Below are 10,721 nucleotides of genomic sequence, written 5' to 3' on the forward strand. Positions count from 1 at the left end.
AAGTTTATGAAGGGAGTGGGGTAGAAGGTTGGAGGCAGATAAAATAAGAGGAAAACATTTTTTAAATGCTAAGGAAAAATACAGACAGAAGTATTTAAATGACAATATGGAATTAAATGGAAGAAACATTGTTGGTTTAGAATAAAGTAGTAGTGAGGGTAGATAAGAAGGAAAATTTATGAAGGCTATGGGGAAAGGTGGGGCAGGGTTGTTGCTATTTGCATATTGAGAATGGATTTAGTGATCGATGTTTGCAGGTAAAAATTATACTGCTGCATTCATTAGGCAATGCGTGGATTGCAAGATAGTTAAGACCTCAGCTATGCAGAGATCACACTTGTTATTATAGCTGTTGTATAGGCTGATGTGGGTGACTATGGACCACTTGAGAGTGCAAGGAGTTGAATCAATCTTTAGTTTATTGGTAAGCTGAGATAATGATGTCCTGCTGAATTTCATTTGTGACTTGAAACTGTAGTGGTTGCTCATTCTAGCTTTGAGGTGGTGCTACATGAGCCAATATATATGTAATTATAGTTGGCTGTTGATACTGTACACTTATTAATAATATTTTTTGTGAGACAGCGGTCATCTAAAGGACAGGAGGTTGGGCGTCTGAAGCTGCATAGTTTTGTAGGGGTACCCCAGGTGAACTTGTGAGGGGATTGCTATTTAGTGAGGAACTGGTGTTAGGCTTGTTATTATGGCTGGCATAAAGATTAGAATTTGTTAAGATGTTGAGGGTAGTGTTGTGGGGTTGTATAATACGATAATTATTATGCCTGGTGATATCTTCTGTGTCATTCTCTATTTTTGCAAGAGGTATAGTTAGGTGTTGTGGTAAATCAAGGATCAGGTATTAGTAGTGGAATTATAGTTGGAGTTATAAGGGTTATGTTGTTGAGGGGAACAGTTAGTATTTTGGGTTAGATGTATGGTGCTGGGGGTTGAGTTAATTTATTAGGGTGGAGATTAGCTGGTTGTGGAATTCTGAGTGTTTTTGTTGTTAAGATCTCAAATAACTCCAGCAATGTTGGTGGTGGTGCAGTAGGACAATTTAATAGCTTGGGGGTTAAATATTTTACTAAGGGGGCTAGATTTAGGGAAATGTTTTTCGAGTAGGGCAAAGAAGAGTTTAGGTACTCAAGTCTGAACATTAAGGGCAAAGGGGTGGGGTGGAACCAGATAACGTCTAAGTTCTTGTACTTTTAATCTGATTGTGGGGGGATAACTTGGTGGGGATAGGGTTTTGGAGGTGTATGCTGGTGCCTGTTTTGGTGGGTTGTGATGTATATAGGAGTTGGGGGGGTCATCTAGTAGGAGGGTTGTTTGTTAGGTCGTCTGTTACTCCGAAATTTGGATGGGTATTGGAGGAGTGGGACAGGGGGGAATTTTACGTTTACTATATGGGGGTGCAGAACTGGTTTCAGTTCCAGGTTTAGTGGAGAGAGGAATATCTCTCATGGGGATGTATTCGATTGAGTTTCTATATCCGGCACACTGTAAGGCACAATTGTAACATTCAGCATATTGATTGAATAAATCTTTATTAACAGACAGTGAGGAGATCTGGTAGGAAACGCTTTCCATAATAGATCTTAGGATGGAGTGGGTAGGGTTGGAGGAGAAGTTCATGTAATAGAGGTTTTCCTCAAGTTTGTGGTATGGGTAGAAGGTTTGGTTTTGCAAGTCTAGGGTTACATCCAAGAAATTAGCAGCTTTGATGTTGTTACAGAAAGAAATGCCAAAGCCAACATTTGGAAAAAAAAACTTCTTAACCTTTTTCTAATCTGTTCAATTATCCATTTGCTAAAATTTTGGATTGGGAACAATGCATCATCATTGTATATACCCCCAGGGATGTTAGGGAATTGTTCATGGAAATCGTTAAGTAGGTAATGCCCTACAAGGTCCATAATTTGGGACGAGTTACTAACCCTATGGAGATGTAGTAAAAGTTGTATGTATTCCTGCCAGCCCAGGATTTCCCATTCAACAGTATGATATTTTGGCAGACTGCTAATATTATATCATTATGGTTACAAGATAGGCTAGAATGTTTTTTTGGCAAAGATTAGGGTCTTATTTAGATGAACAGGTGATATGCTGGAGTAGTATTGATCAATGCCAACTTAAATTTAAAGGTGTGCTTAGGGTATTGAGATTTGAACCACTAGATAGCTTCAGTGGTTTTGGTCCAAAGTTTTAATGTAGATGTGGTGGAAAGTTGGGGTATTATCCAATCAAGTATAATTTTGCTGATCATACTTATATTAGATTTAGAGGGGTAGATGAGGCAAATGGGGGGGGGAGGTCACTGTAAAGTTTTCTTATATGGGGTGGACGAGGTGTAGAAGGTTTGGTCCTATCCTCAAGTCATAGGCCTGAAGTGTAACCTGCAGTATACATCTCACTTGGATATTTACCACTTCTGAGGTTCTGCTTGCAATGAAATATATGTAGCCTGAATCTTATCTACTCTATTCCTTTATACATGTATTCTTATTTGCACACCCAGCAACCCTGGTCACCTACTGTAAAATATAAAGAGAACTTTTTTCAGTTTATTGTACTGTGATACAAAAAAATCCACAACCTTCAATCTCAATAAACCACTATTGTCTATGAAAGTTGTTTTCTATATTTACTATGGATTGCTTGAAGCTAACTTTCTTCTTGCACCTCGATCCCTGGATCTTATGTGTATATATATATATATATATATAATGCATGGCTATTTCCCTGTTGGTATCAGGGTCCTGTCTTCTTTCACATTTACTAATATTTTATTCTTTCCTAAATTTACTTTGAGGCTCTTGATTCAAGGTTTTATTTCCATGAATTTCTTTTTCAACTTTATTACAGTTTCATCTATAAGAATTATTATAAACAGAAAAGGATGAGGATGCCCTGTTTCATCCCCACCCACACACGAAATTAATAACTGTATTCATTACAAACTCCCAATTTGTTGACTGCATTTATGTACATAGCTTGCACAGCTCTTACAAGCCACTCATCAACTCCAAACTTCCTCAATCACAACTAGAATACAGAGCAGAGAACACTACCCAAAGCCTTTTCTAGGTCAACAAAAGCCAAGTATAGTGGCTTATTTCTGGCTATATGCTCCTCCTGCAACAGTAGACAATATCAGTAGTACTTCTTGGCACTAAACCAAACTGCATCACATCTATGTTAATTCATCTCCTAATCAATTGTGTTGGAACACTTTCTGTAACCTTCATAACCTGGTCTAACAGTGTAATATTTCTGTAGATTTCTCTAATGCATTGCCTTTGTCTTTATAGCTGTTAAATAATTATACTGCAATGCCAGTCATTAGGTATGATACCCTCCTGTAATATCTGATTCACTATGTTGGTTTGTAACCCATATCGTACATTGTCAAATATTTTAAGTATTTCATCAGGCATTCCTGGAGGACACAGTGCCTTCATATCTTTAATCACCCATACTGCTTATCAACATTCCTCAAAAAGCAAATGGTGAAGCAATAAAATCTCTACAAGACATTTAGTAACACATTTTCTATTCAAAACTCTACAAAATTACATAGCAATTAGGTAAAATATAGAGCTGGGATGTGATAGAAAATAAGATGGATCTTCATCTTATCTCATCTTTGATTAAAAGGCTCTCTCAATGAAATGTATAATTTTAGATTAATTTTGGTCAAACACATCTATAATTCAAGTAACTGAAAATATAAAACAAAATTTTATCACATAAATTTATATATAAATCTATATTTGACAGGTCAAATTGTTCTTGCTTATGAAACATAACAAAAATATCTAAAAGAAGATGATATAAATCTTAATGATAAATTTCATCTTCAGAATTTAACTTCTACAATATATTTATACAGAAACATACAGACATAGACGAAGTGACCCAACCCTACATACACACACAACTTATTGGAATTTGCAATATATTATATTGATATCGTATTACAGTACTTCAGTCACTATAACAAATTCACTTCTTCCTCAAATTCCTAAACAAAAGATCTGCCAAGATAAAAAGCCACTTCAAAACTAATGTCCTAATCTTATTCTACTCAAGTATGCTCTCAAAAAATATCTTCAGTATGAATTGTTCTAAATAAAATGAATTGTTCACAACACTTTAAACTAATTCATACCATCCACCTACTATGGCTTACACTAACTATACAAGTTATCAAAACCAATATACTGTAATTAAAGTTTTAAATTTGTAAGATGAAATCTTTCCAATAGAGTATGTTATAGTATATTCAATTCTATCTTAATTATTTCTCTTCTCTCAAAGAAAAAGAAAAAAAAGACTAGACTATGTTTGTTAATCACCACAAAAATGTATTAAAAGTCAATTAGATATATTTGAAACTATCTAATTACTTGGTAGCTGCTGATAAGGAAAGAACACAGTTTTGTAAGCAAATAGTTATAAATATACAATTTACCCATAAAATATATGCTGATTTTTTAAATATCTTAGATACTGGAAAGTTATTGCTCTAATAAAATACATTTTAAAATTTCAAGTCTAAAACTAATTATTCTGATGAATACATAAATCTGTTACATGTGAAGAGAGAGAGGCAAGTTCCTATTATCAGAATCTGTGACTCGGTTCTGATTGCTGTTTGAAATGAAGTCAACTTAAACTATCTCATTTACTTGCACTAAAATGCTATGTTCTTGCATCCAATTAAACAGAAAATTTCATTTAGTACTTTTTAATATATACTGCACAAACTATAATCTGCATGTTTGGAAGAAAGAATAGAATAAATATAAGACATTGTAAGGTACGTGAAAAAAATTATCAGGAAAATTACTGTTACTCAGGAAAGAGAGTAGTTGACTGAACCAATCATATTTTATTGATACTTAAAGACAAATTTAGAGGGTCTGAACTCAGAGCAACCAACTTTCTCAAACTGATTTCTAGAATAAAATATGCAACAATAAAAGCGACAATATTAGAAAAATTAGAAATGTAACCCATGTCATCTTCTGTAAAAAATATTTGATACAACAACGCATTAAATATGATGACACCTACTCATGTACTGTTGTTGTTGAGCCCCAGATCAGCCCCGATTGAGCAGACCTATGGTATGCTTAATTAGGGATGAGCTGGTTCTCAGGTGAAGGGATAATCCTAGCTGGATTGATTGAGCCTAACTGATCAAGGTTGATCTGTCAGGCAAAATCATTCCAGTCATGGCTATCTCTTCTTTTCACCATGCAGTATACCCAGGACCACATTATGCAATGTGTCCATTCTTAAGGTGGCAGGATATGATTTGAAGGCAATCAGGCTGCTATTTATAGTAAAGCAAGTTACCTTATAGAAGTACCCTCTAATGCAGGTAATGTCTTAGAAATAATTCCTAAGTAATTTATGTGTTTTTTCTGTTATTAAATATACATTTTGTATATAGCAATTCATTCAGTACTACTGTGACAATTAATTGTGAAGCTACACTTCATTATGTCTGGAATTATCTCCAATACTTGCCAACAAAATAAAATTAATGAAATTAATCATAAGATATTAATTTTTCTTTACTGTATATTTTATCATATCTTAGCTATGTTGATATCTGCTTACCTATTATTTCAATACTATTATACTAAGTCTAAGAAGAATTTACTATGTAGTTGCTTGATCTGCTAGAAATAATCCTTTCTGCTATAGGCACAAGGCCTGAAATTGGAGGAGGGGGATAGTAAATTACATCAACACCAGTACTCGACTGGTCCTTTTTCCATCGACCCTGAAAGGATGAAAGGCAAAGTCGACCACATGGAATCTAAAGGACAACATGCTTCTAAGCATTTCACCCAGTATGCTAACAATTCTGCCAGCTCACCTGCTAGAAATAATAGCAAAGGTTACCTCGCTAGAAGGAGGTGGTATACAATAGATACTGCTAACTACAAGGTTCAATGATCTGCCATGCATTTCTAACATGTCTAAATTTAAATCCAACTGGAATGTGTTTGAGGCCATTTACATAGCTAGCAAAAATGAACTTATGTCTGTAGTCAACTTTGTGTAAGAATGTACCTAAATTCATTAGTATTTCTGGTGAGAATGGGCTGGTGTATGTGTGAATGTGTGTCTGATATGACTATGCTTAAACCCAGAGGGATATCTTTGAATTTGAATCTTTGCCTGTGTCCTGTCTGGATGGTACATCATGTGTTGATACCTCCACAGTCAGATGAATGAAAAGGAAGAGGACCAAAACAAAAAAGAGAGAAAAAGAAAGAGAGAGATTGATTGCCTTTTCATTTGTTTAATTCATTTTTTGCAATGAACAAAATATATTTAACCTGTATTTGAATACTGGAAACAATGTTGTGTACGAAAGCTATTGGGAGCATAAAAAAAGTACTTAGTTCATAAAGAATTAAGGAATTACATCTATGATGAATACATATAGTCTATGCAGTATCAGAAAAGTACATATAGAGTGTTTCATGTACGTTTAACAGATTGTGCTTTTATTCTTTTTAAAGGTAACACTTCTGATTCCATCATGGATATTTTGTGATTCTGTCATGAAGTTCACTGACCATGAACTTTCAAATAAAAGAACCTAGGGATATGTTTCAAGCAGTTGTAAGAATTTGGCATACAAGCAGAATTTTTGTAATAAAGATAATTTCTAGCCCATTTCTTTTGCTATGTGACAGAGTCACATAATTTCAGTTAATGATAAGTAACTAAGTACAATTTGTCTCAGAATGTGTTTTCTACTTATTATTCCTATTGATGATGTTTATCATTACAAAAGCATTATTGTTGTGAAATTTTGAGAAATAATTTGAAAATATGACCCTGAATCAAGAAAATTCTATGTAGATAGTGTCATGCTGGAGATCATAAAATAAACAAGGGCATATATATTATGTATGGTTAAAATATTCACTTCACAACCACATATGACTTTGGTTTGATCCAACTCTATGGTATCTTGGGCAAGTGTCTTCTGCTGTAACCTTAGGCCAGCCAATACTTTATGAGTGAAATCTGGTATATGGTAACTATGCAGAAACTTTAAAATAAAGAGCTAGTTCAATGTTTATATGCAATGTTTAAACTAATTTTAAGCTATACTTTTATTTCTAATTTTCAATCTCAGTTCTAAGAGATAGTTATTTACATACAACAGCCATCATCATTATCATCACTGTTTAACGTCAGTTTTCTATGCTGGCATGAGTTGGACAGTTTGACTGGAGACTAGCAAGTCAAGAGACCGCACCAGACCCCAATTTGATCTGGCAATGTTTCTACAGCTGGATGCCCTTCCTAACCCAACCACTCCAAGAGTGTAGTGGATGTTTTTTACGTGCTACCAGCATAGGAGCTAGTCATGTGGCACTGGCATTGGCCACGTTCGGATGGTACTTTTTATGTGCCACTGGCACAGGAGCCAGTTGGGAATCTGATAGATTCCATGGTGTGCATAAAGGCTTTGGATTTGATTCAAGGAATGAGAAGGGAAAAAGGCTGCTAAAGTTCTGTAATGCTAATGGACATGATAATCTTCAGACAAGAAAATCAATAGCTAAGTGACAGACTTGAAAAGTCTGTAAGAATGGGGGCAGCCAAGAATTTTACCATGTAGCTTGAAGGAAAGTTAGGTGATAGGTTTACTTAGTAAGGAGAAAAGCAGAACAGGAGATTTGCCAATGTTCTATGATGTGAGAGTCAGAGGCATGAATTGTTCCACTCTGCAAGACAGGGTTCTAAAGAGAATTGTCATATTGTAAATGAGAAGTATGTATAGATGGATGATGGTAGTGCTACATGAGAAAAAGAGACTCTTCCCAAGATGGAGCTAATAGAAAGACCAACCACTCTATATAAAGCAATTAAAGATATGAAAGCAGAGAAAATTCCTGTTTCATCAGAAGTTACTGCTGAAATGCTTAAAACATCTGGCAGAGTAGGATATGGAAAAGTCACTCATATAGTCAATTGTGTTGTACTGGAAGGTCTCATCAACAATGACTGGTGTAACAGCATGTAAAAGTCGAATCAAATGTTGAAGTGGTATACAATAAGCAAATTCAGTGTAGTATAGCATCAGGTGAAACAATTAGAGGAAAATAGAGTTGGACAATTACGGTGAATGATGAGTTTTGAAAGCTTGACTAGCTACCCAAAAAGACTTATAATAATTTAAGGAATTCCCAATAGTACATTCATGAAACATGATCCACAATTTCATATTTCTACAAAGGTTTGAACTCAGGAGAGAAGTGAAGTTGAAGGGATGAATTAGAATACCATTTAGGATTCAGTCTATCTTGAAACTGTATTCATTGATTTATAAGAAAGCAAATATTAAACTATTTAGTAATGATAATAATATTGATAACGTTGCAAAATGTAACTTTATTCATATGGTATTATAATGCCATTCTATTAGAGAAAACATAATAAATTCTAATAAAATGTGGACATTAAGTCATTATAGCAATCTAATTAGATCATTTACAAGACATAAGAGATTATACTAGTGTATTCAGTAACATTTGGTTAAACTTATGAAATACTGCACACTATAAACAGAAATTGAAGTCATCTACTATATTTAAATTAACAAAGATTTACTTGCTATTATCAATTAAAGAGAAGCAAAAACAAGAGTCAAGTTGCAAGATTTTTGTTTTACAGTATCCAATTTGTCATCTCTATACTGAGTTCAAAATTTGATAGAGTTGGGGAGTTTGCTTTTCATTTTCTCATTCTTTTAGGAAATTATAAAGTACCAGTAATATCTTGGTTTCATTTAATTGGCCATAGCTCCCATCCCTTACAAAATTAGCTGCAAAGATTAAGATCACTGAACAAAATCGTAAATCAAATTTTAACTGTGGAGAAATAAATTAGAGCAATAACTTATGCAAATTGACTTTCTCATAAAACATTTTTTTCTATGGCAATGAAAATTTACGTTGCTACTGATAGAGGAAGTGTTCACCTTTGTAAGCATTCTATGAGTCAAAATTTTTTTATTAGTTTCTGGTACTGAGCTTTAAAACTAACAAGGGACCATTTTACAGAGTTATGGGATCTTTAAAGCTTATTTACTTTAGATATAAAACAAAGACAATAAAATATTGTCATTACTGCTTAATAGATCCATTAAGAAATTCAGTGCTTTCTCCACAATGTCGTATATTTAAAACCACATCAATTTCTAACAGTAAGCTAAAAAAATATTTCCCAATTAAAGAGTACCTACCGAAGTGTATAGATCTTTCATTAGGAATTTTAATTTAGCTTGCTAGCAGCACAAAAGAGGGTCAACTTTTTTAGTCATTTGTAAAATATAGTATTGATAAGAATAACCCGGCAGTCTACAAATACAGCTAGTTGTAGCATTCTTTTATTACGAATAAGGAGAAATATGGGATAACTGGATGAAGGGAGAAGAAAATAAAGCTAAAATGTAAATGTGGGAGTAAAAACAGAACATATACTGAGAGACACGTAGACATAGAGACTGTTACTAAAAGAGAGATAGCGAGAGAAAAATATGGAAAAAAAAAAAGAAATAAAAGTTAATTCTGAGGGAGTGGAGGGAAATTCTAAGCAGACTGGAAGCTGTATCACAAGATTAAGAAGTATTAGCAGATAATGTATCACTTAACCAAACAAAGAAAGCAAACACAAACTATCAACCAATTATCCCAGGGATCTTAGACATAAATACACAACCTTCTTGAAATGAGAGCTAAATCTCTTTTACGCCTTACTGTTTTAAAAAGGAGGAAGGACACAGGATAATGTAGCTCTAGATATGCAAAATAACAAAATGGTCAAAGCTGGAATGCTGTTCATGAAGACAATGTTGATCAGTACATTTGTGAGCAATTTGAACACACACTGATAAAAGATGTAAGTATGTGTGTAGTTGATTTCTGGGTCCTCGTATTTGATTGTGAATTATAAAAATGCAGAACGTACCGGTTTTTCCTACCTGGCTTAATCTAAAAATCAAAGCCATGCCTTTAAACATGGTTTCTTGATTCTGTGACGCAGATGGAGAGAAGAGAATAACATAGAATAAACAATATTTTTGCAATATATTAAACGAAACATTTTTCTTATTTTAAATCACGTTATTGTTCATGAATACCCACCTTTTCAACTTGAAAGAATCTAACCCTTTGAAATAAAAATCTTGTGATAAAATTTTAAGGGAAAATAAGGTAGAACAATTTCTGAACTCACACAACATTCTATCTTCGTGTCGGGACGACGCCAATCATAAAGCAGACGATAGAGTTTCCGTTGCTATCCGGAAGCTTTTGTTTTATTTTCCGCCGTAACTGTCCGTAAAGATAGTTCATGGCTTGGCATTTTTTTTTTATTATTATTTTTCGTTCTGCTTTGGTTGACCAGGATAGCAACGATTCATCGAAAGTTTATTGTACTTTGCTAAATGATCTAGTAGAACGATGATAAAAAAAAAAAAGAAATATTAAAGCCATGACCACCCATCGGTAAAAGGGTACCAAGTTATTTTCATCTTCTGCTTTTTCTTTCTCCGGCAAATTTTATCCGATTAACATCAGTGAGTACGAGTCGACATTTAAAAAATTGGTTTCAAATTTTTGCTCAAGGCCAGCAATTTCGAAGAAGGGGATAAGTTGATTACATCGACCCTAGTGCTC

At 34.0% G+C, this 10,721-nt stretch overlaps 1 protein-coding gene across 1 annotated transcript in view; it reads right to left on the reverse strand.

Moving 5' to 3' along the window:
- The window catches only part of LOC118762512 (meiosis 1 arrest protein-like), a 168,353-nt gene extending 157,860 nt beyond the window's left edge, over positions 1-10,493 (reverse strand). Inside the window, exon 1 of the mRNA XM_036501158.1 lies at positions 10,281-10,493. The gene's annotated coding sequence lies outside the window, so the exon portion shown is untranslated. The remainder of the gene's footprint in view (positions 1-10,280) is intronic.
- Positions 10,494-10,721: the final 228 nt, after the last annotated feature.

Source organism: Octopus sinensis, linkage group LG3, assembly GCF_006345805.1.
Source record: "Octopus sinensis linkage group LG3, ASM634580v1, whole genome shotgun sequence".
In the NCBI taxonomy this organism is placed as follows: Eukaryota; Metazoa; Mollusca; class Cephalopoda; order Octopoda; family Octopodidae; genus Octopus; species Octopus sinensis.